The sequence below is a fragment of the Delphinapterus leucas genome, chromosome 6 (genome assembly GCF_059928025.1).
Source record: "Delphinapterus leucas isolate spDelLeu-1000000601 "Yukka" chromosome 6, BTC_Dleu_Yukka2, whole genome shotgun sequence".
NCBI classification, from domain to species: domain Eukaryota; kingdom Metazoa; phylum Chordata; class Mammalia; order Artiodactyla; family Monodontidae; genus Delphinapterus; species Delphinapterus leucas.
This window is the reverse complement of record NC_143134.1, coordinates 62,213,460-62,240,518: the sequence shown is the minus strand read 5'-3', so window position 1 is coordinate 62,240,518 and position 27,059 is coordinate 62,213,460. Positions and strand designations below refer to the sequence as shown.

At 39.5% G+C, this 27,059-nt stretch overlaps 1 protein-coding gene across 2 annotated transcripts in view; it reads right to left on the bottom strand.

Annotated features, from left to right (window-relative positions):
• Positions 1 to 27,059, bottom strand: part of MPDZ (multiple PDZ domain crumbs cell polarity complex component) — a 558,334-nt gene that overhangs the window by 398,390 nt on the left and 132,885 nt on the right. For both annotated transcript variants that reach the window (XM_089913222.1, XM_089913221.1), the window contains exon 3: positions 23,482 to 24,241. The gene's annotated coding sequence lies outside the window, so the exon portion shown is untranslated. The remainder of the gene's footprint in view (positions 1 to 23,481; positions 24,242 to 27,059) is intronic.

The window sequence follows — 27,059 nt, the reverse complement described above, 5'->3', positions numbered from 1 at the left end:
CTATAGCTTATCCAGAGGTGTCCAAGTAGCCACGTGGAGCAGGGTCATCTTGTATTTACCTCTCATGCATCTCTGCCTCACTTCTTTTTTCTCACTTTGGCTGCTTTGCTCCAAATAATTTAATTCTCAGTAAAGCACTAGCACTGAACTCTTGCGTCAGCTTCTGTTTTCTAGAGAAACTGGGCTAAGACAAAGAATATCTGTGCTTATCCAGCTATTCATAAGGGAGCATTCCAGTGCCAGTTCTGTTCCAGTTATTTGTAGGTGAGGCTTCTTTGAGAGGTAAGAATTTCAGGATTTAAGAACCAAACCTCATCCTGAACCTCTAAACTCATCCTGTATGCTTTCTCCCTCCTCTGGTGATTAGATCATCTCACAAGGATTTCTGCTCTACTATTTCTTTCAAACTGACCATTCTGAATTCTGTGATCCTTTTGCCTGCATTTCTACTTTGGGTGATAGATTTAGTTACTTTCTGGAGTCCAAACATCACTGTACTTAACTCAGCAAAAATTTTGTGCCACATGTATGTAACCAGTTGCCATAACCATGAAAGTTAGAGAAAATATGGTTTCTGTCTTCCTGGAAATCTCAGTGCAGTGGCAAACCTGTATAAATATACTTTAATCCAAAGTGACTGAGGCACTGACTACTAGTGGAACAAGTACAGAGGAATGGGAATGTAGGAGATTGATTCATCCCAACTGGTAATAATGGGTAATGATTTATAGAATAGTTGGTCATTGGTCAACCATTGCGATATACATGTGAAAAAACAAGATAAAAGTGGGAGCGATGGGACTATAGGTACAGAATGAATAAACTTAAGTAGGAAAGGACCTGTAGAGTGGATTCAATGAAAGGGGAAGCCCTGGAGCCTAGGGTTTTTGTGTGAATGTGCTGTAAGGGCGTCAGATTTAATACAGTGAGTAATGATTAGAAATATCCACCGTCTAGCTCATAGCGAGCTATGACTACCACACTGAGGGTGTAAGAATGAATGTGGATGAATCTGGAAGACACTGGGGTGTTTAAGTAAGGAGGTGGTATAGTAAGGTCTGTGCTTTTAAACGTGACTTTGCGCATGAAGAACTGGTGAGGGAAGAGTCTGCAAGCAAGATCACTTGGGAGCAATTCAGATGCTGCTGACTGACTGCTGTGGTGGTGATAGTGCCAAGATATGCATTTACACAAGGACAAAAAAAGAAAATTTAAGAATTATCTCGTGAATTTGTACAGGAGAGATGGAAATTTGATGAGAAAAACTTTTAGCTGAATTAATTAAACAATGGTTTTAACATTGTGAGAAAGTTAAAATATGTTTGGCCCTAAGGACTATCTGGTTAAACGAGTTTACAATATTTGATATTTTTGCAGGTGTTCCCCCATGCAAGAGGGGTCATTCCAGTACAATGAAGGCATTTCCCGCCCACTTTAAAAAAACTGGTCTTAAAGATAAAAAAAACATTTTTAGAGCTGTTTTTTCCTCTAAGGGCTATGAATATTATACAGATAATTTTTTCTTGTTCTTATAAATGTTCTGTACAGCTCTTTCTCAAAAGAAACCACCTTTCCTAGAAATAATTCGCTTTATTTTGTACTTTTGTCATGGAGTTTTTTAGATTTTTACTAATATAAGCAGGATTGTCTCAGTATCACTCAAGTATCCATCACCCATATTTTAAAATTATATACTCATGGTCAATCTGTGTGGCTAAATTGATTCTCCCACCTGCCACTTTATCCCACTCCTAGACTATTTTGAAGCAAACCCTAGATATCATCTCATTGTATCTCTGAATATTTCTACATGTATCTTTAAGAGATGAACACTCTTTTTTAAAAAACATAACTGCAGCATCTGAACAGTTAAATATTAACAATGATTCTTTAAAATACCCAGAGTCAGTCAGTATTCAAATGACTTATTTATTATTTTTACTGTAAAGTCTGTTTTAATCAAGATCCAAATAAGGTCCACTTTGCAATTAGTTTATATATCTCTTAAATCAATTTTAAATCTACGGATTTCCCTTCCATTTTTCTCCCTTGCAAGCAAGCAGAAAAGCTATTTGTCTTTAATAATTACTCAGGGTCTGGTTATCCTATATATTTCTTGTAAATTGGTAGTTGAATCTAGAGCAGTGACCCTCAACAGAGGGTGATTTCCTCCCTCTCCTGCCCTGCCACACACCCCATTCCAGGAGACATTTGGCAATGTCTTGAGACATTTCTGGTTTTCCTAACACAGGGATGATACTGGCATCTGGTAAGTAGAAACCAGAGATGCTACTAAAGATCTGAGAATTTCAGGAGAATGTTGTGGAGACGTCTCCCACACAACGAAGAGTGATCTGGCCCAAAGTGAGTGGTGAGACTGAGAAACCCTGCTCTAGAGGCTTGATCAGATTCAGGCTCACATTTTTTAGCAAGACTACTACAGTGGTGTTGAGTGCTTCCTTTCGGTTGCTAGTGATGCAACGAGCTATTGATAAAGTCTACAAGCACAAATTCATGAGGGGTTACGGTACAGTAATATTCTAGTTATGTCATTTCTTCCTCATTTATTAGCTGGAAGGATTCTATGACGAGGAATTTCCCCTCATCTACTGTTTGGTTACCCAGAGAGGTGATTTAGTTTAAAATATTAAAGTCTGCTGAATATCTAGCAAGTAAGTAGAATTCAACCAGCATGCCTGCATACGCTTTTTTCTCAAAGTACTTAGACTCCGATCCAAAGTCAGTGAAATGGTGGAAACAACGTCAAGATTAATTGGTTTAGAATATACAAACCTTTCCCTTTTAGTTAACTAGACAATCCAATAGAGGATTTCTACTGAGATTTTTTTCCCCTCAATAACTTTAGCTGTATTTAAAGTTAACGAGCTTTTTCAATTAAAACCACAGATATTTAGCCTTTGGATAGCATTTGGATGAATCAGGGTGTATCTAATTATGCTGGATAAATTCTTAAGAGGTTAAGAAGATTCTTTATTCAGAACAAGCACATCTTAAGTGGGAATCATGTAGTCGTTCAACCAGTATGCAAACCACCTGTGTAAAAGGAACCTTCAGATGTGGTTGAGAGTTTGAAAAATGCACGAAATGGAAAGCATAGAAATTATTCTTTTAGATGGTAATCAATTCTAGAAGGCAAAAGAAGCAAAATTTACAGCATGAGTGTCCACAAAGCAATCGTGGTACAGTCGTCAGGAGGACCCTTGTTCACTAATTATCACTGGCCTAACTTCAGGCATAGCTAGACTCAGATGACAAAGAAAATCCGGAATTTGTGCCAGAATGAGTTTACAATGGTCTGGCTAGGGTCAAGTGCCCATCCTTGAGCCTGTTGCTATTTATTATTTATGCATGCATGACTAGTCATTAGGACTCACTCCTCTATGTTTTTCTTTTTTGAATTTTATTTACTTTTTTATACATCAGGTTCTTATCAGTTATCCATTTTATACATATTAGTGTATATATGTCAGTCTCAATCTCCCAGTTCATCACACCACCCCACCACCACCACCACTTTCCCCCCTTGGTGTCCATATGTTTGTTCTCTACATCTGTATCTCTATTTCTGCCCTGCAAAACAGTTCATCTGTACCATTTTTCTAGGTTCCACATATATACGTTAATATACAATACTTGTTTTTCTCTTTCTGACTTATTTCACTCTGTATGACAGTCTCTAGATCCATCTACATCTCTACAAATGACCCAATCTTGTTCATTTATATGGCTGAGTAATATTCCATTGTATATATGTACCACATCTTCTTTATCCTTTTGTCTGTCCATCAGCATTTAGGTTGCTTCCATGACCCGGCTATTGTAAATAGTGCGGCAATGAACACTGGGGTGCATGTGTCTTTTTGAATTATGGTTTTCTCTGGATATATGCCCAGTAGTGAGATTGTTGGATCATATGGTAATTCTACTTTTAGTTTTTTAAGGAACCTCCATACTGTCCTCCATAGTGGCTGTAGCAATTTACACTCCCACCAACAGTGCAAAAGGGTTCCCTTTTCTCCACACCCTCTCCAGCATTTGTTGTTTGTAGATTTTCTGATATGCCCATTCTAAACAGTGTGAGGTGATACCTCATTGTAGTTTTGATTTGCATTTCTCTAATAATTAGTGATGTTGAGCAGCTTTTCTTGTGCTTCTTGGCCATCTGTATGTCTTCTTTGGAGAAATGTCTATTTAGGTCTTCTGCCCATTTTTTGATTGGGTTGTCTGTTTTTTTAATACTGAGCTGCATGAGCTGTTTATATATTTTGGAGATTAATCCTTTGTATGTTGATTCGTTTGCAAATATTTTCTCCAATTCTGAGGGCTGTCTTTTCATCTCATTTTAATTTTTGGATGCATTGGGTCTTCACTGCTGTGCACAGGCTCTCTCTAGCTGAGGTGAGTGGGGGCCACTCTTTGCTGCGGTGCGCGGGCTTCTCATTGCGGTGGCCTCTCCTGTTGCAGAGCACGGGCTCTAGGTGCATGGGCTTCAGCAGTTGTGGCACATGGGCTCAGTAGTTGTGGCTCACAGGCTCTAGAACGCAGGCTCAGCAGTTGTGGCACACAGGCTTAGTTGCTCCACGGCATGTGGGATCCTCCCGGACCAGGGCTCGAACCCATGTCCCCTGAATTAGCAGGTGGATTCTTAACCACTGCTCCACCAGGGAAGCCCCAAAGCTTTTTATTTTTACTTAATTCTATAATATGCTCCTATATCCAACAGAGGAAGCATTTTAATACATATCCTAGAGTGTGTGGGAATTAAATCACATGTGCAAAATGCAGGAAGAGGATATAAATTAAAATGGTATAATTAAATGCCTAGGCTAATATCTCATTCAATTTACTGAGTAGGCACTCAGTAGATGGTAGCTATTATGTAATAGTACAAACACACAAATGAAAATAGACTTAATTTTTCAATATCTCCAAAATATTCAATAATCTCTCCTAGTATTAAATGTGACGTTATCCAATCTTCATTATTTGGAATTTTTCCTATTTCTTGGGTTGAAGTTCCTGATACTTCAATATCTTTTGTTTTCTTAGGGTGATGATGAGGAACTGGTTACTAATTTTAGTGGTAGAACCCTTCAAGGCTCTGGTGACCATTAACTCCTCTTAGAGTGCTGGAATAAGCATTCTTCATAAATATGATTTTTGAGTCTTGTTTTCTGAAACTTCTCTATCTTCATGTGACTATTTGACAGTGTTTTCAATGCTCTTCACTAGACTACCATCTCTCTGTCCATTTATTTATTTATTTATGTAAGGTCCTTGCTGGTTATCTATTTTAAGTATAGCAGTGTGTACATGTCAATCCCAAACTCTCAATCTCCATCCTTTTAAGTGGAGATCACCAGTGATTTCAGTCACTGATGACATCCTTGTAGAAAAGTGCAAGAATGAGATGGATGCTATAGTAGATACTGTTATATACCACTGGAATCCCCCCAACAAGAATGAAGCCCCTCATTTCACCAGCTTCTAGGAGGGATGGCTAATGTCTCACAACTGAGAAGTTCCCTAAGCTTTGCTCTCTGCTGAAGGGGGCTGTTAAAAGTTATGCTTCCTCTCTTCAGGAAGAGAGGAAGCCCACATCCAATGACTGCTCATGTGGGGCTACAGTTGCCTCAGTTTGGGACCTCTCTGAAGGATCATCCCCACTTCAGCATTCCCTGTTGGAACTGCATCATGGTTCAACTTGTTCCTATGCCCAGCCCTGCTTCCCCGACTTCCTGACAGCTGTTACTACCAAGAGCATTCCTCAATTAACTTCTTGCATATAAATCTCCATCTTAGAGTCTATTTCCTAGGGCTCCCAAGCTTCAGCAGTGCCAGGAGTAGTCCTTAAAAGCAGGCGCCAAATGTGATTTTGAAGTTGTATCTATGTCTGTCTGGCTAGCAATGAGGACTTGACCACTGGACATAGATGCAATATTGATAGCTCCAGGGATATGGTAGCAGTAGAATCCTTAAAACTTTCACCAGTGCTGAACTGGGAGGGGAGGAAATACATTGGCTGGTGCAACATCACTGGCATTCAACCTTAAGTATGTGAGGACAGGAGAGGGTAGTTCTTATAACAACTAAGAAATTAGATAGCTCTCACGTGGAACAATTAATGCATTGGAAAAAGTATGATAAATGCTTATGAGTACTTTACCACCAATTCAAGGCTAATTGTGAAAACCAGAGCACTTTGGTAGCATGTAAAGAGGCTCTCATCTCCTGTAGCTGGAGGACAGAAAAAGCTGAGGATCAGGCCCAGTTAGTTCACTCTCCTTTTCCTGTAAGTTTCCCCAGTAAAAGAGACCAACTAGAATCCTGGAAGAGCTGGTCCCAGACGGAGCAAATTTATTTTATGAAACTAAGGGACCTAAGGGCTGCGAGGTGTGAACTATAGGACATACTGTGTTTCAAGGCCCCTTCTGGGATTAAGACTCCTATTTTCCAGCCACTGTGAGCATTCCTGCTGAAGGTTCACAGCTGAGGCCCTTCTGAGGTGTGCTCTAAGCTAAAAGGCACTGCTTCATACACATTTACACCTCTTCCCAGGGGGCGGTTTCATTCAATAACTGTTCCATACAGGGGTAGGAAGACAAGTTTTGTGGCTGCAAACCAATGACAAACTAACAAGAAGAAAAAAACAAAGCAAAAAACTCCCTCTGAGTCAAGTATTGAGGGTATTACCCATAGGGCCGCTATTTTTTTTAATGGGTCACGTTGTGATGTCGTTCTGTTTTGGATGCCATAATTTAATACATACATAAATATGTAATGACGATGTACAAGCATACTACAGACCAGAGGATTTCAGAATTATTTTGAAGTAATAAAACTCTTTTTCTCAGAATTTTTTCTGGGGTGTGTGGAGGAGGCAGAATTCCTGCATCCACTAAGGCTGACAGTGGAGTTGCTCCAGGTGGAGAATTTCTTTTTTCCCTCCATGGAGTCGCTCATAATTTGCGTAGCAGAGACCCCCTTCTCATTTCCTTCTTCTTCTTCTTCTCCTCCTTCTTCTTCCCTTTTGCTCCCTTGAAGTGGCTTCTGGATCAAGTTGGAAGATTTAAACATTGGGTGAGTTGTAAAATCGGTGATTTCTTGGTTTTTCTAGACTTTAATTCTGTGCTATACATCTGTCTCCAGAGATTTGGAGAAAGGGAGCTCTATCAGGTGGGTTAAGTTAGCTACAACCAAGGCCTAAAGACTGTATGTTCCTAAAATCTTGTTTCCGTGAGGGTAGAGACAGATGAGAAGTATAAGAGAGCTGAAACCAAAAGTCTTCCTGGTCTGAGCAAAGATGGAGAGCAGAAGGGGTACACTGGTTCTACATTAGGGAGGAACTCGTCCTGTTTCAGTCTTGTTCCACAGGAAGGGACTGCCTGTGTATGTGAACAAAGAGCTGAATGTGCAACGGACTTGCATACCTGGGGCTCAGGCTCCTAATGATGACTTCTCCTAGGTGAGCATTACATAGGGATTAGACTTCCACTGAAGAACGTGCTATGATTAGAAGAGGGCTCCAATGGGGATTTCATGGTCAGAACCGGAGCAGGGGAATGAAGCTATATCCTGAGAACAGTATTTACCTCCCTGCCACCTGGATGTCTCAGAGTTTCCTCGGTATTCAGCAATTCTCAATCATCTCTGCTTTAGAAGCAGCACTGGTTCCCATAGCCTCCATTTTCTCCTGGAGACAGTTTGGCTCCATGGTTTCCAGGAGGCTTTTCTCCAAGTCAGCCACGATTGCACTATAGCCCCTTTCTCCATCAACACTGGATTATGAAGGAATTGACACCAGAAACCTTCCTGAGTCCACTACTCTGGGGCATCTTCATGTCCTGTGGGCATGGGTGGGTGAGATAATGCACAGCATTTGGAGACCAAGGGCTCTGTTCATTTTGATGGGGAGTTCCCACTGTCACATGTGATGGAAGAGTAAACATCACCTTGGTGCCTCTGACGTCTACTGGAGCAGGATGCTTCCCCTCAGCTACTTTCATTTGGACATGGCCAGAAAAGACTGTGTTATATTCAGAAGGCAGTCACCTTCAGCTTCGGGAGCACAAGGAGGGATGACTGAAGTAGAACAGACTTCTCCCATATCTTAGTCACTGGAATACGTTTGGGAATCTCTGGTTATCCTATGAGGAGAGAGCTGAGGACTTGGTGGCCGAGCCTGGACTTTATGACATTACTGGCCAGAGGCACCTGACAAAGGTATGTGAATTGCATCCCAAACCATAAAATGAGACACCTTGGCTAAACTTGCAATCTAGTTCTTCACTGACTTGTGCATCATCAGCATTTCCCATATTGCTACACGGTTTTGTAAATTGAATAACCTTCATAATTATGATTTGATTGCAGCATAATGATTCCCTTAAGAGGATGTGCCATAATTTGTTAGGCATTCATTGACTGCTGGACATTTAGGTTTTTTCCAGTGTTTCGTGATTTCAAATAATATTGCAAAAATAGGCCTATTGCTTCTTTTCTTATGTTAAAACATTTCCTTCGTGTACATTCCCAGGAATGAGATTACTGAGTCAAAGTATGAACATTTCAGTTAAATAAGTCCAAAGGAAAGAATACATTCTATATGGTTGAAAAGTATACTATGAATCTGAAAAATATGAATTGACTGGGTCTGAACCTTTACCCCATTTGAATTAATTTAAAATGTAAACTTTTTTTTTTCTATAACTTTATCCTGTGAGTTAGCATCAAACACATAGGCTCTACCAGTAAGCTGACCAAACAGACTCTAATTGCAATCCTGTGAAACAGTACAACAGAAATGATCTTGCCCTTGGGTTCAGTACAACATCCACTTGCATTATCATTTTCCCAGTAAATAGCTCTCACCATCCCTAACTACAGCTGTGTGAAAACAACGGCGTCCACTTGGCAGTGAATCACATACCAAAGTGTTACTCAATTGTCCAGAAATAAAACTGAAATCACTTCTCCTGGCTAACTGAGTGTAAGGTACTTTTTATGTACCAAAGGGTAAAAAATCATGCCTCTTAAGCAAGCTTTGGCTTCAAATGTCAGTTTTCTGATAGGGGAGGATAGTTCGATGGCCTCGAAATATAAGGTGGACTCACAAAGTTCTCCTTCTTCCTGTGGTTTTTGGCATTCAGAAAGTATTCCTGGAACTTCACCTTAAGGCATATTCCACATTTACCTTACTATTTCTCTGAGGGAAAGATATTTCACAATAGTTACACTATACTGATATTTGTTTCCCTTCAACAAAAATGTATTGAGTGTGTATGCAGCAGGGCACATGGAGAGAATGTGTGCTTGAGAATCAGGCCGAGCTGCTGTGCATCCGTGAGAAATTTATGAAATTTTTCTAACCTCCAATGCCCTAATTTATCAAATGAAAATAATAACACTGCTTTCACAAAGTAATTGTGAGGTACAAATAATATAAAAAAGTTAAAAGTGCTTGGTATACAATAAGCACTCAATAAATGATAGTTCTTTTTCTTGGAGTCTAAATGGAATACAAAACTGAAAGACACGGCTCCTGCTCTCAGAGCCTACAGAATGGCAGAAATGAACAGACAAGTACAAACAACTGTGATACAAAACAGTCTGCAGCAAATATGATGACAAAGAAACAAAGTTTGAAGGAAAAGATCAAGGGGAGAGATGGCTTCAGAGGTCCCAGGTTTCACCAAGCAATCTAACTTCTTTGAGACTAAGATTCTTCATCTGGAAATGAAGTAAATTAATCTTAAGAGGCTTTGAAAACAAATGACATCATGCATATGAAATCTCTTTGTCATTGAAAAACCTTTGGATTTCTTATTTTAATAATGATCATTCCAAATTTAGCTGTATCTGGAAACACTTTACGGAGGTTGATGGGATACAAAATAGTTCTTGTAGAATGGGTTGCATGTTGATCACATAGTGGAAGACTTGGCTGAGGGAGTAGCTTAGGGTTCACGGGGAAGAAAATGCACCACTGGGTGAGTGAGCAGTTTAAATGGAAATAATAGCATGGAGTTGGGACCATATGGGAAAAACTTTGGATGAATGGTTTGCTAAGCACATATCTGCATTTTATTTTACATTATGGGAAGCTCTTAAAGTTTTTTGAACTGGTAGCAAAACCACTCTCATCTCAGAACTGAGTTTTAGAAAAGAATTCTCACAGTGGTATAGAGACAGCACACACCCCATCCCTTGTTGAAAAGGAATTTATATCACACATCCCAGAATCAGCAATTTAATTAGAAAGTTTAGCTTAAAACATCCTGTGGTAGCTGAATAATGGCCCCCAGAGATGTCTGCATTCTAATTCCCAGAACTTCCAAATGTGTTACCTCATATGGGAAAAAAAAAAAGGAGAGGGTTTTGGTGGTGTGATTAAGGATCTTGAGATGGGAATAGTGTGCTTGATTATCCAGGTGGCCCCAATGTAATCACAAGGGTCCATATAAGAAAAAGGCAGGAGTGTCAAAATCAGAGGGAAAGAAGGTGTGAGCAGAAGTCAGAGTGATGTGCTTTGAAGATGAAGGAAGGGGTCGTGAGTCAAGGAATACAGCCTCTAGAAGCTGGGAGAGGCAAGGGCATGGAGCCTCCAGAAGAAATGCAACCCTGCCAATACCTTGACTTTAGGACTTCTGACCTCCAGAACTGTCAGATAATACCTTTGTGTCATTGTAAGCCACTCAGTGTGTGGTAATTCGTTACATCAATAATAGGAAATGAATACATATCCACATCCTCCATCTCTGTTGTTTTTGGATTGTTATTTTCAATCTCTGTCCCTAACCCGCTACCCACACCCATTATAAACAAATTAAAATACCAAGACTTTTCTCCAGGGATTTCTTTGGGAACACAAGCACATAGCATCAAACCAAACGTTTTAGTATCTGTAAAAAAGATTCAGATTTGACTTAGAAAAAAATCCAAGATCTGTTTGCAAGTGGTATTTTTGCCTATTTGGTTTTTCTCATCAACTTGACAATATGTGGAGTCATGAATCACTGGATTGTCCATTGCAAAGGAATCTCTGCCTAAGACCAGAGGGGCTCCACAGACACATTTAAATTCCAAATGCTGCTCTCCAAAAGAGTCCCTTCATATATACAACTATTCAGAAGATTTATTTTATTTTTTTTGCTATTCAGTGTTCAATTTGGCCTTTGTACAGCCTGGAATTTGGAAGAAAAAAAAAATCACTGTCTTTTAAGCACAGTTAAGGTAACAAGAAACTGGAAAGGGGAAAAACATACCACAAACTAAGGGGCTTTCAGCACTTCCCAGGATTCCATCATGGCCATTCTTTGTATTCCTATCCCCTATGACTTCAGCCAAAAACCATTAAAATGAGTTCCTTATACTGTGCATGGTTTGCAGGTGAGGGTTGTCTGAGCATTAACTTGCTGCTTGACTCACCCCAGGATTTTCAGGTGTTGCATGAGGGAGTAAAGTACAGAGTGCACCTTAGCTCTTGGTTGTCAGCCATTGGACGGTGGCCACTGTATTATGAAACCATCCAAGTACGCTGGGTCTCAACCACAAAATTTAATTTTCTCTACTTCAGGGACTAATCAACTACTATAGACTTAAAGACCTAAAGAGACTTTTTACCTGCAAAAAATAATTCCCCCTTCAGACTAAAGTGAAGCTAAGCTGAGTTTTGTCTATCCTTAGGATTACAAACATTGACAGAAATTCAGCTTGATGAGAAACAGATAAGAGATGGAATTTCTATGAATACAATCTGTGATATAGCTTAAAGAAAGATGAAAGCTCCAAGGTTCTCGGTAACACCTCACTAAATAATGTTTGAGGACTCCACGATGGGCAGTCCCCACCCTACTTGCTAACAATATAATTTTACAACCTCTAGCTACCAGGAAATGCCACCCTATTCTCCCTTCTGTCCCCATGAGGATTCCCCTCTTCTCCAACCCCTTTCCTTTTCCTTGGCGACGCTTCATCCTCCACTCTCATCATACTCCACTTCTTTACTGTGAACCGGAGGACAGAACTGGTGAAATTGAAGCAGAAAGAGAGAAGAAATTCACACGCACTGAATGCCCGTGATATTAGTTCTGGGCTTTCTTTAGAGCTCTTTTATGATAGGGAACAATAACCCCGAAGAAGTTAAAAGATGCCTATTAACTGGTAGCCAAAGCTTTCTAACAGATTCTCAAAGCATTCCATTATACAATCAGGATTTTGTTCATGATAAAAAGGAACTTGTAAATATCCTTAAAACTTTCAACCTTTATTTTAAAACTATGTAAAATAAATAAGGCCCCCAAAGAAACAAATAAAACTCATATTTTTGACCACTAAAGAGTGCTACCAAAGCAAGGGGTGCCACATGGCATCCATTGTTCCTAGGCTGATGCAATCAACATGGAATAATAAAATGGAACAGGCTGACTCTTGAGGTGGAAAAACTTTTGATTATGTGGATTACACGATCAGAAGCAGCAAATCCACATGGCTCTGAGCCAAGTGACAATTGCAGGAAGGGCACTGCATCTCTTTCAAATACTTAAGGATGAGCTCACTGAGACATCAAAGAAATACGTTTTAACTATAGCAAAGGATTGATTTGATTGCTTTAGGACATAAATTGTTTGGCATAGCACCAGAATTTGGGGGTAAATTCCAAGCACTTTTTACAGGTGACCCAAGACTTATAGCTGCTTAACGTGTAACTATCGTTCAGGAACCAATTAAGATGTAAGTGCAGGGGTAGAGTCAGCAGTATACCCCAGGGATCTCCTGGGAGGTATAGAGTTTGGGGGGCTGGCTAGAAGACCAATCATAATTTTTGATCATTTCTATTGAAACATATAATCAAAGTTCTATACAACCAACTTTAACTAGTTTTCCAAGGCAATTTGTGATTTGCAATGCCAAACAGGTCCAGAGAAAACAAACCAGTGTCTTACTTAACGCAAGTATTTTATAGATTTTTTCCCCCCAATGGAGCAGAAAGTTGATTCTGACTGAAGACTGAAATGCCTGTTAACCAGATTGCATTCTCAAGGTTTTTTCAATCTGATTAAGAGTCTCTGCATCTACCTGAAAGGGCAGTGAATTTAACAGTAAGAATCAAAATGGCTAATTGGAAGAAGACATAGTACTTTACTCCTTTTGTCCCTTAACGCGACAAATATTATAAGGTGTCTACCATTCCACCTTTCTTTCTTATTAAAGGAAAAAAAAAAAAACAGTTTTGTTTCATAGCCAGGTGCTCTGTCCCAGGAGGCTCCTCCTGTTGTCATACGTAAATCATAGGTAACTCCTTCCCCTCTGCCAGTTATTGCTATGGATGTGGATATAGGAGCCAGTTTTGGCCGATGGGGTGATATCAGAAGTATGAAGAAGAAAGGCTTTTTTTCTTCAGCCATCACTCCTATTCCCCTCTTCTGTTCGGAATGTGGTTTCAAAAAACTCTGATGATTCGTACATCGGCAACCATCAAGGGAGATCTCATCACCTAATGGTGGAAGTGCAGAGCAGAAGCTTGGGAAGACCAGAGCCCTTAGGGATATCATTAAATCCCAACACAACTCAGGAATCACCTTCTCTGGGCTTCTTGTTCTGGAAGCAATAAGTGTCTTCTATTTTAAGCAACTTTTGGTTGAGTATTTTGTTACATGTAGTAAAAAGCATTCAAAATGATAAACTTAATAGACTCTTTCTGCCAGAGGGTGATACACTTCATCATGCAACTCAGGGACTCAAAGAATAGAAAACAGATTTGAAAACTTTGGGCCAAAGAACCACAGGGATCACCCAAAAGTGTTTTCCTCTAGGAAATCGTGGGAAGAATTTGGACCACAGTGATCTTCCCCTTGTAAAAATTAACCCACAGGTAAAGGAACAGTTGAGTTCAAGAACTTTTTAAGGTTAAAAAATCATATTTCACTGCTCTTTTGAAAGTTAAAAGGAATTGAGAAGTCAGAATTCCTACAAACGTGCAGGATACACTGAATAACACTCCATTTCATTTTCTAAAATGGTCCCACTTGCTATTTTGGGGAATCTTTCTGGTAAGTTTCACACCTGTGTTCCAGGAAGTCAAGACATCTTAATTTTACTTATTAAAATGAGAAGTGGTCTCAATTACCTTGTAAAGAGAGAACATTAGGAGGATCACTATGAGTCTCCCAGCTGTAAAATTAACTTCTGTTACCTTTAACCATATAAGAAGTATTTTTCAGACAATTCCTGAGAAAAGGAGATGGTGGGAAGTCGGTGGACAGGGTAGAGAGGAGGGCAGTCAAATGAAATAATGGTCTCTTTAAATCCACTGGTTCTGGTGATAAAGGTTGTACTACACACATGTTACATTTATCAAGAGGAGGCAAGACAGCTCCCATGACTAAGAAAGAAAGCCATTCTGAAGGGTTCTTTCCAAGTGATTGCTGTTGAGGCTTTACAGGAAACATTAGCTTTAAAGGAAAATTGGAAATTGAAGGAAGTTCCTACCAAAGAAAACAATTATAAGTATTCTTAATTGCCTGGAAATGATTTGTCATGCAAAACTGGACCATGCACGATACATTTATATAAATGGTTTAGAGGCACCAATGTTGTAATGCGGCCTATTTTCTTTGCACATAGTGTTCTGATAACACATTCAAGGCAAGGGACCTGACTTCCACTTTTCTCTCTCCTCCCCTTCCTTCTCCACAACTTCTGCTTGCTTCTTGAGGCTGGGGAGGGACAGCGGGAGGAAGAGCAGGCATAAAATAACTGCAAGAGTCAGGGACTGCTACTCAATGTATTTTATTATTTCAGGAATTCATTCAAAACTGGGCTGCAATTACATTTAAAACAGGAGAATAATGGGCTATTGACATGTATATGGTTTTAGAAATATAAGGCCTCATTTTCTCAGCTGGAATTTCCCCTACAATGTGCATTTGCATTACATTAGGGATGCTCTTGTGGAACAAGAGGATCACAGGCATTCAGACATTCTGACATTATCTGGGTCAGAGGCAAGGTTTAAAAGCAATAGCTCTACAAGTATCAAAGCTCTCTTACAGGCCAGCATTGCAGTGCATTAGAGGAGGCAAGCCTGGTGTGTCTCCCTGCATTGGCCATGTTTTATGACATACCTGCCTAACCCAGACATTAATCTACTGAAGATGAATTGGCCTGGTCATGGTCCTCTGCTAACCTTCAATGGCGTGTACATTACCTAAATTGAAATCTGCACTTTTTCATGCCACGTGTGGTTTGATGTGATGGTCCAAGGAATGTAGGGTGCATTAGAATCTCCCCTCCTCTTTACCTTTCAGCAAGGCAGCTGCAGGCTTGACAATGGAGGCATTCTTCGCTACTGCTTTGCCCAAGAGCAGCTATCCTGGCCGGCTCAAAGTTGCATGGCACTGGTCAGGTATGTAAGCAACTCAGCGCCTTTCCTGTTCCCAGAAGTGCCAAAGACATAATGAAAAAGGAATGCAGAAGTTTTCACCTGTTGTAATTGTCTAATAAAGCCCTGTACAATGAATTCTTTGTCATCTTCCAAGAAGAGGTCAGTTGTAAGAGTCAGTGATTACATGAGTCCTTTATGTGAATAGAAAGACCTGTATAATTGGTGTGATACTACAAATAAAATCTCTCCAAAGTTGCACAAGATGTCTATGATTTTCTAATCCCTCACGTCCTAGTTTCCCAGACATGACATTCTTTATTTACCCTGCACTTAGGTTTATTTCCTGAATGGGCAAGGGAACGAGATTTATACTGGCCCCTCTATAATTAGTGGAATAAGGTGGGGAAACCTAGGAATCAGTGAATCCTTATGAAGTTGCCTTTCCTGAATTTTCTATGTTCTTCTGCAGGTTAAAATTGAAAGGTTAGATGGACACCATATAGGGGTCAAGAGCATAGGCTTTATGGATGGACAACCTGCATTCCAATCATACTCCTACAACAATTGCAGAGCTGTGACCTTTGAGCCTAATTTCCTTATAGGTAAATTGGTGATAGAATGAGGCTAAATGGGATTCTGTAGTAATTTATTCATTCAACAAGTACTTATGAAACACTTCCAAGTACCAAGCACAATGTGTCTGCAGCTACTGGGGACAGGGTGCTATGTCTTGCTTTCATTGAGCCCATCATGGTTAATCCAGGAAAACATTTAGCATACGGTGCTTGGCACATAGTAAGCATGCCATAGATTTGCTACTATCATCATAATTACTGTAATAAAAGTATGCCCAGTCACATTTCCACACTTCCTACTGAAGATATTCCATGCCGTCATTTAAAAGAGCAACAGAAGGCTTATTTTAAATAATGGTATGAAACACTCCAGAAAAGCATATTTGGAACTTTGACTACTCACTTTCTCAGTACAGATACTTTTGTAAACCACCAAGTCTCTGTTTTGTCCATCAAAGATGTCGGCCTGAGCTGGGTGTTCCACTTGAAGGTTCCTGAGAGCCAGCTATGGGCCAAGCACTTTTGCGTTGGGGCAGTCCGGAAAGACAGCTTTTTGACTCTTTCCTGTTATTAAAATCATTTTTGTTGTCCATAACACTCAAGGAACAACTTCAAAGTAGTTGCCTTGCTCCTGGGTACAAATGCTTCCAATGGTTTGATCCATGAAGAACCTATTCAATATTAGTGATCAAAAGTGCCAATGCTGACATTCAAGCAACTGGAATTTTAATACCATTAAGCCTTCTACAATAGAACTGAGTTCATTTGTTGACCAAAGTCATTTAAAGTGAGAATGACATTGCCTGGCAGGTTCCCTTGGAACTGGGTTGCAAATGATTGTGACATGAATAAGGAGTCTCTGGCAAATGGGTGCCAAAGAACTGAAGGGAGATGAGTTTATGTAGCTGGACAGGAGAGCTGTACACCTGCTGGAGTTCTACCTGGCATATGCCAATTACACTTGTTTCCACTTTCTTAGGCAATAAATTTGCGTGGTGAGTAATGGTGCACACCTACCAATTTAGAAAATTAGAGTTTCCGTTCCAGGGAATTGGCTCCAAAGGGTATGTGGAGAGCTGGAGGCTCTTTGAATGATCCAAAGTCTCCATAAAGTAATTCCTTAGACTTTGTGTCACTGGCATTGGGAATGATTTGCAGAGAATACAGAACATTTAAATATAAATACTCTAGTCTGCAAGACTTTGATGACTGTATGAAGGTCTCTGCAGAGAACATGGTGAAACACTGTAAACTCCTACCAGAAAATAACCTGAAGAGGTCATTATACTGTTTTGTTGAATGTGATTTAATCTCCTAGACTTGGAGAAAAATGGCCGTTAAGCAAGGTCTCAGATTTGATACAATGAATGACTACATCATGAAATGTTTTTAGAAGTACTGATAACAGCAAGTACTGGTAAAAGCAAGCCCAAGTTTAGACTGAATTTCAAGTCTAAATGCAGTTCTCTGTTGATTTTTTTCCCCCTGAAATTAGGAAGGCCTTTGTCTGTTTTCCTTTGACCCTGCTTTGTTTTCTTCTGAGAGTTTCCTAGGGATAAAATATTTTAAGGACCATCCAATTATATGAAGCTCCTTTGCAGAAGTGAAACCATGAAATGGATACAGGAAAACCTGTGCTTTGGCTTCTAATGGAGATTCGAATAGGACCCTCGCTCCACATCACCAAAATTTTTAGTTTCCAGTTCCTTAACTGGTATCTGGAAGCACAAACAAAGAAGAACAAAAGTTTCTGCCAACCTCACTTACCTAGACAGTTTTTTGCTCATACTTTTCCCCAGAATTGAGGCACAGAAGACACACAGAAAGAGAGACATAATTTTCTAGTTTAGTCAGGGTATAGTAGCAGCACCATATTTCTCTTATTGCTCAGACTCTAGTATATCAGTCAGGATGGACTGAATTATGCTTGAAAACAAAAATCCAAATATCCCATTGGCTTAAAATATTAAGTTCATTTCTAGTTTACACTACAGTCAACTTGGCTTAGTAGGGGTGCTACGACACTGGAAGATGCATTGACATATAACACATGCTTCCAATCTCTCCATGACAGAGGAGAGAGAGAAAACACGGAAATGTGCACATTGGCTTTTAGGTACTTCTCCTCAATGGGGACATGTATCATGTTTACTTCTATTTCATTTGCCAAGTAAATTATATATCCAAGCCTAATTTCCAGGAGACACGGAAGTGCAATTCTCCAGTGTCCCCAGAATCACCATACCCAGGAAAATCTTAATCTACAGTAGGTCCTTTAAGAGTCTTGTCCATCACATTAGTCCCTCAATTAGGCCACCGTGTCTCTCAGCTGGGGGTAAGTTTGACCCCACTCCCCAGAAAACACTTGGTAACATCTGGAGACAGTTTTGATTGCCACTTTGGGGGGAGTATGATACTGGCATCTAGTGCTTAGTGGCCAGGAACGCTTCCAAACATCTTATGTACAGGAAGGCCCCCACAGCATAGAGTTACCTGGCCCAAAATGTCAATAGTGCTGAGGCTGAGAAACCCTGCATTAGATCAGTGTTTTTTTCAAACCTAGAGGACTTAAGACACTCCATGGCCAAACAGAAATCAAGACATATAACAAAGCTACAGTAATTGAAACTGTGTGATACTGATGAAGGAACAGACAAGCAGATCAAGGGAGAAGAAAAGAGACTGAATGTGGCAAATGACAGAAGTGACAATCCCAAATAGTGGAGAACAATGTTAGGGTAATTGTCTATCTGTGTGGAAAACAATAAAGGGTTATCTTTTCTTCATGTCATATGCAAAGATAAATTCCAGATGGGTTAAACATGAAAAAGTAAAAGCAAGACTGTCAATTTACTAGAAGAACATATAAGCATGTTTCTATGACCAAAGGGATAAAAAAGGTCTTCTTACACAAACAAAAAAACCCCTTAAAATGTGCATAATTGTGATTCTATCAAAATTATATGACAAGCAAAGAACTGGGAAAAACACTTTCAAATATATATATATATATATATATATATATATACATACAGCACCCATCTATAATATATAAAGAAAAATCATCTAAAATATATAAAGAAATTTATCAAATATAAAAGCAAAAGGGGGAAAACACAAAATGAGTCTAGAGTATCTTGTAGTGTCTCAAAGATGTGCTCAGGAAGCAAATGATGATGGCTTGTCAAAGAGACAGAGGAACCAACCTAAAAGAGCTCCCAGTGGCAAAGCTGGAACAATTTGAGTAATAAAATAAATAACATAGTACTGGATTGTAACCCAAAGTGTAAAATAAATATACAGGAGTCCATACTGATACAGATAAATGATGGACTAAATAAATAAGTAGGAGAGAAGAGACAAACCTTCCTTCTGAGCACTTTTTGTAGATGGTACCCCCTCCCCTCCAAGGGGATGGAGCTTAACCACTCCCTCCCCAACCCTTGAATGTGGGCTGGACTTAGTGAGTCACTTCAAAAGAGTATAATATGGAAAGGGGGAAATGATGTAACTCTACAGTAGAAAAACCTAGCAAATACTATCTTGGTCATACACATATAGTATGTAAAATCAATGAAAAAGCCTGCAAGGATCCATGTTAAAGTAAAAAATGGTCATTAACTTGGTTAGGACACAAGGTGGAAAATGTGACATATTGATATCTGGAGAGAAGACAGGAGTGGTACTTTGAAAACAATATACTTTCCCATTGACAGAGGAATGGATGAAGAAGATGTGGTACATATATACAATGGAATATTACTCAGTCATGAAAAAGAATGAAGTAATGCCATTCGCGGCAACATGGATGGACCTAGAGATTATCATACTAAGTGAAATAAGTCAGACAGAGAAAGACAAATATCATATGATATCACTTATATGTGGAATCTAATTTTTAAAATGATACAAAGGAACTTATTTACAAAACAGAAACAGACTTAACAGATACTGAAAACAAACTTATGGTTACCAAAGGGGAAACATGGGAGAGAGGGATAAATCAAGAGCTTGGGGTTAACATACACACACTACTATATACAAATTACTATATATAAGATAGATAACCAATAAGGACCTACTGTACAGCACAGGGAACTCTATTCAATATTCTGTGATAACCTATAACAGGAAAGAATCTAAAAAAGAATGAGTATATGTATAACTGAATCACTTTGCTGTATACCTGAAACGAACACAACATTGTAAATCAACTATATTCCAATAAAATTAAAAAAAATTTAAAAAGAAAACAACATACTTTCTTTCCTTATATAATTAAAAAGCAATTTAAAATTAATAACCATTTTGGGTGCTTGTTAAAGATAATCAGTTCTTTGACCCTTACTCTCAGAAATTCAGTAGGTCTGGATTGGGGCCCAGAAATAAGAATTTTTAACAAATGCTCCAGATGATTCTGTTGTGGAGGGTACAACAGACACTGCATTTGAGAAACCAGAAGGGAATAAGTAAGTTTTCAAGTTGTATTCCATATATTAGTTACAACTCTGAGCTGGACAGGATTAATCTCATGTATTCCCACAACCAACATTAGGATTTGAAGGGGACCAAGTTCTGATTCAAATGAGACATAAAACAAAAGGTAAAGGCAAATGGAGATAACAATATCATCTTTATTACATATTGGACGATATGGCTTATATCTGTGGAAGGTGACCTTTGTAATATTAAATTACAGACTTAAACAGACTCACCTACCCATCATACTGGGCAGCCCTCTGCTTTTACCTCATGGCAAAGAACATGTGCTGCCTTTAGCCAGCTTCACCTACATGAGTAAGAGAAAAGAGCTACCCAGTAGACTCTTCTTGAAAATATCAAAGAGAATTCCTCCCTCCTCCCACGAGGATCAGTGAGTGAGGGGCTGTAGAGAGGCCAAGAGCGTAATCCTAGTGGAGCTCTTTCTACATGGAAACAAACATACTGAACTAGGGAATGACTGAACCCCTAACAATACAGGATGATGTGAAAAAAAACAATGGTGTTATTCAAAGAAGCTGCTCCCTTAGAGGCAGTTATATCATTCAAAGGCATTAGTACTTCAAATTAACACTTCAATTTTTAATTCCATTTTCTCCATAGGTTATTAACATTGAATTCACACATTTTATATGTGAGAGATTAATGAAACAATGGTCCTGGAAATTTCACTTGTTCTTGTATCTATGACCTTATATGGTCCTCACCCAAACTTGCTTTGGGCTTACCCACAAATATTTTGGTCAATACAATTTGAAAATGGGACTTAACGTCCTTTTTCATACTGGGTTTTGGCACCCCTGCCAGTGCCATCATATGGGTAGGGCTGGGCTAGCCTATGGGATGATCAGAATCAGAGAGCCAAGATACCCCACTACTCCAGCTGACACACTGCACCATAACCACCAGACCTGTGAGCAAGTTTATCTGACACCAGTCAGCCCTAGACAACCTGCCAAATGACCAAATGACCGCAGACACATGAGTGAACCCAGATGAGGTCAGGAGTCTGGCCTGAACCAGAAAAAGGCCCACCCGGCAGTACTGCCAATAATAAAATGGCTAAGCCACTGAGATTTTGGAGTGGCTCTGTAGCAAAAGCTGTGTGATACTCTATATACCATGAAGTATATAACCAAATAATACGCTACAAGTGTTTCATGAACTTTATGAGATAAAAGTAGATAAAATTCAAAGCTCAATCATTTTAAATCTGTAGGGTTTGTTTTTTGTAATGTCCTCTTGACACTCATACACAAACTATCCAAACATTCTTTGGTTGAATTCAATGTTGACATGAGACCTCAATGTGACTAGGTCAATGGCTGTGCAGTCAACTCGTATAGGCACTTTTGTTCTCAGGACCATGCTCTTGGACAATACTGAGAAATCTGCTGAGTTCCAGTATGCCCTGATTGATGGTTTTAAGAATTCATTATCAAATGTTGTAAGAGCAAACATGCTTATATCAGGTACTGGTTTGAACTGTGTATTGGTGGGAGCTGTTCGAATATTCACATACAACAAATTGTTCTCATCAGTTTGCATTTGAAACAGGTAAATGTGATTTGTTTCCTCTATGGATTTGGTTACAACTTTGCCTGTAAACAACAGAGTGTTATTTAACATCTCAGAATTCCCCATGAAAGGGGGTCATCAAAATGGAACAGTCATCTGAAACAGATCTGTAAAAAGTGAGTTCAGATACCGTCTGCCAGGAATAACCACCCACTGTCTTCCAATTCATAGGTAGCTGAAGACCAAAACCTGTCCCCTATTCCATCCTACTGGAAGCTCAGTGACTTCCCAAACATGGTGCTGGGGCACCAAGAATTCAACACCACCACCAGTCCTGTCATCTTTTGGTTCTTCTCCCCAATTTATTCAAGCTACTTCGGAGATCTTTGGCTGAACACCATAAAGCTTGGCTAATACATACCCTTGGTTGCAATCAAAGTTATTTTTTAAAAATTTGCTATGTGGAAAAATATCCAGAAGGATAAAGTTGGTGCATTTGAAATCCTTCATTAGTTTTAAGTTGTAATGTACCTCATAAAAAAATCTTCAAAGCTAAAGGGGAATAAATACCTTTGCCAAAATCAGTCTTATGAAATGATGCATTTTGGTACATGCTGAAGAATCACCAACAAGAACTGTGACAACAAACACTTTAAACATCTGCGCCTATTTAAAGCCAATATTTTTGGCACTGGCGTGAATGTAATTCTCTCTACAGATATTCCTATTGCTTAAAAATTAAGCTCAGTGGCATCCATCTTGTTTACTTGTAGCAGCACGATTGTCATTAAAGGAATACATTAGATTCTTTTAAATTTACACTCCAGTGAGCAAAGCAAACTCAAACCAGAAGATGCTTATTATGCACAAATGTAAGCATACATGCTCACATCAGGAAATGAAACTTGAATATGTTGGAACCATTGCAAAATGCTAATTATGACTATTATACCACTTTATGTGAAATCCTGGCTTAAGGGGTGATAGAGCTTTAAAGTGTTTCTTTGTAGAAGGAAGTGGTTCCGAATATTGCTGATTTGTCCTCTCTGCCTACCTTCTGAGAGGGGTGAATCATTTAGTTTGTAAGAAGAAAAATTAGATATTCTTAATCAATTCTATTTACTGTTGGTTTAAATTGCTGCGAGATCTTTCAAATTAGAATGCAGTGGTTACCTCTGTCATAGAGGTGGGGGTGGGTGGCAGGACAGATCACTGCAAAAGTACACAAGAGAGCATTCTGCAGTGAAGGAAAGTATTCTGTATTTTAATTGGGGCAGTTCCACGGGTGTGTGCATTTGCCAAACCCACCAAACTGTACACTTAAAATCTGTACACTGTATGTTCAAAAGAGAAAGCAATAAAGATGAAGGGCCAAATCAAGTAGGGCATTACAGGCTATGGTAAAGGATTTCGATTTCACTGTGTGTGAGACGCAAATTCATTACAGGTTTTCCAGCGAGGACGAGACGTGATCTCACTTACGTTTTAAGAGGTGGACTCCGTCTGTGATGTGGCTGATGTACTGGAACAGGGCAAAACTTGAAGCCAGGAGACCATTCGGGAGCTACGGCAAGAGTCCAGGAGTGACCCACGGTTGGCTTAGTGGAGGTAGTCGCAGTGGGGTGGTGAGAAGTGGTGGTGTTTCTGCTCCGGACCTTGTGCTGCGTTGCTCAGCTCTCCCTGCCCACCACGGAAAGCATTTATACTCCAGCTGCTGGGAAGGTCTGACTGCCAGCAGCCAGCTGTTAACCATCTTTGGGAATGGTATCTTCTAAAAAGAGCCACCTGCTCCTTTCCCCGGGCAGTCCAAACACAATGATGGGTTGATGCATGGGTATAAGGACCTGGCTCTCTGGACCCAATGCAGGACAACTTTGAAGGGCCGTTCCAGCCTGAGAGTTCCCTGCAGGGTTGGGAACTTCTCTCTTTGCTCATCCTGCTTCTGTTTCTTTCCCCACATAAGTGTTGATCCTAAAAGCACTTTCTAATAAATGCTCATCTCTGTCTCAATCTGCCTTGTGGAGAGCCCAATCTCTGATGCTTTGCGATGGAAGTTGATTTCTTTTTTCATTTGTCTAAATTTGAAAGGTGTATTTCAGGAATGTCATCAGCTCATCCAGTGATATATGGTGGGTCGTGATGGTCTGGAAATATCAGGCAAAGATGAGTCTCCTCCAGCCACTGCTCTTCAACTGGCCGTGGGACGCAGTCCTTCAACTTCTCCGGTTCTTAGCTCCATTTTCTATAAAATAAGAAGGAATTTAATCAAAGGAGATATTCTGGAAAAATGTTTTTACAACTCTATGATGAAATTTATTAGAAATATTTAAAGTAACTGAAAACCAGCTTAGCATTTTGTTAATGGTACAAGGACCTTATGTTACCTCGATCCACTCCCTGGTTATTAGCTGTTTCTCCATGTTTTTCTCTAAAAGTTACACAGGAGACATGAAAGAAGATGATACTAAACCTAGCCAATTCTGCAAATTGTTTGCAAATCTGGTAAGACTTAATTGGAGAATATTGTTGTGATTAATGACTAAACTAACTCAATTTCATGTGTTTTTAAAAAACTTTTAAAAATTCTTTTTGTTTTGAGTATTCCGCCCCTGCCCAAGTGATTCTTACTGTTCCCAAGTCACTGCCTGGCTTGATTTAGCTCTCCCACGTCTTGATCTTCTCCCCTGCTATTTGTTTAAGACAAGCCTGTTTTAGCCTCAAGACCTTTACACATGTTCCCTCTGCCTGAAACGCTCTTAACTCTTAGCACAGCTAACTCCCATTCATCTTTTGGGTCTCAGCTGAAAGGTTACATCTGAAAAGGAATTTTTTTCCTCATCACCAGTAATGCCCGGTAATTTCTACCTACTTGGAACATCTCCAAAGGCTTATCCCATTCTGGGGGAGACTTCTAGGAACTACATGTACCTCTACATGTGAATGAGAGTGACACTGAACCCAAATCTACTTTAAAAAATAAGTAAGTTATTTGGAAAATTATTTTTAGTTACTATCAGCAACAAATTATTTGTAATAGACTTCAAAACAAATTAACTTATACCAGTGAGTCATTATATACAAAACACAATTTTGGATCTTTGCTTAGAACTCCTTACAGTATTAGTAAGGAAAAACAGTGAATCATACAAATCCTGACTTTATAAGTTTAACTATCCTTTGAAGACTTCTTCACCTTAGGCGGGGCGGGGGGAAGGAAGCAATGATTACAAGTTCACTCATCCTTGATGTGCCAGCAAAGAAAGAAATATTTACATGACTCTCCACAGCCATTTTCGGTGGTAGATTTTAGCTACCTGGGTGAAAATTCCATGGCACTCCTCTCCTTGAGAAGTAGGGTCTGTCCTCTGCACTTGAATTGGGGCATTCTGACTGCTGTGACCAATAGAACAGGACAGAAGGGACTGTGCCAGTTTCCAGCCTTAGGCCTTGAGAAACAGGCAGTTTCACCTTTCTGTACAGATACCCTGAGCCTGCCATACTGCAGCGGTTATGTTGAGATACTCCAGTCCTGGCTGAGCCCAAGCTTCCAGTCCTTTCCTCCAAGGAGGCAGACATGTAATGAAGCCATCCTGGACTCACTAGACCAGCCCATCCCAACCTGAATACCACCAGTAACCACCACTGATACAATGTGGAACAAAGGAATCATCCAGCAGAGCCCAACCCAAATTCCTGACCTGCACAATTGTGGGACATGATGAAGTGGTTGTGGCTTTCAGCCGCTAAGGCTGAGGTAGTTTGTTACACAGAAATTGATAACCTAAGCATGCTTCTTCTGTTTTGTTTCCCCTTTTCTCATGGTTTTAATTTATCTTGTTCCCATACCACTAAACAAACCAAATGTCTTTTCTTTGTTCCCAGAGTCCTCTTATTATACAAACAGTCAAAGAGAAGTTTAATTGACAATGAGACCATCCATCATTTATCTCGGTAAGGTATAAAACAAACCACATGCTTCTATAGGATGATGGATAGGATTTATAGTAAGCAGTACCCTGTTTTAGAAGAGCATTCACCTTGAATGTAACTGCCTGCACTTTGCTTTTTTTTTTTTTTTTTTGCTAATACTGAACTAAATTTAACCTTCTTAAACATGCATGGTGCTCATTATATACAATGATAGTGATTTTTGGTGCCAAACATCTGCAATAGTTGACGTGTGGCATGAGATAGAATGCTTAACTGGTCCCTCTCTGATGCACACGCCCTTCCTTCCCCTCCATCCATCCCTCTTTGCCCTCACATTTTGTCATGATAACCAAGGGATTCTCAAAATGTGGCTCACAATCTACTTGCATCAAAATCACCTGTAAAGCTTTTCAAAATGCACATTCCCTGGCCATATAAAACTTATGAACTAAAATTCTGGGGAGGACAGCCCAGTAATCTACATTTAAAACAAGCTCCCAGGTGATCATATTGCTTGAATTACTATCTTTGGGATCATTTTGCTGCCTTTTATTTTTTTTCTTTGAATTTTTTTTATACAGCAGCTTCTTATTAGTTATCCATTTTATACATATTAGTGTATATATGTCAATCCCAATCTCCACCAACACCCGCCCCTGTCACTTCCGCCCCTTGATGTCCATATGTTTGTTCTCTACATCTGTGTCTCTATTTCTGCCCTGCAAAACGGTTCATCTGTACTACTTTTCTAGGTTCCACATATATGTGTTAATATACGATATTTGTTTTTCTTTTTCTGACTTACTTCACTCTGTATGACAGTCTCTAGATCCATCTATGTCTCTACAAATGACCCAATTTCATTCCTTTTTATGGCTGAGTAATATTCCATTGTATATATGTACCACATCTTCTTTATCTATTCGTCTGTCCATGGGCATTTAGGTTGCTCCCATGACCCGGCTATTGTAAATAGTGCTGCAATGAACATTGGGGTGCATGTGTCTTTTTGAATTATGGTTTTCTCTGGGTATATACCCAGTAGTGGGATTGCTGGGTCATATGGTAATTCTATTTTTAGTTTTTTAGGGAACCTCCATACTGTTCTCCATAGTGGCTGTATCAATTTA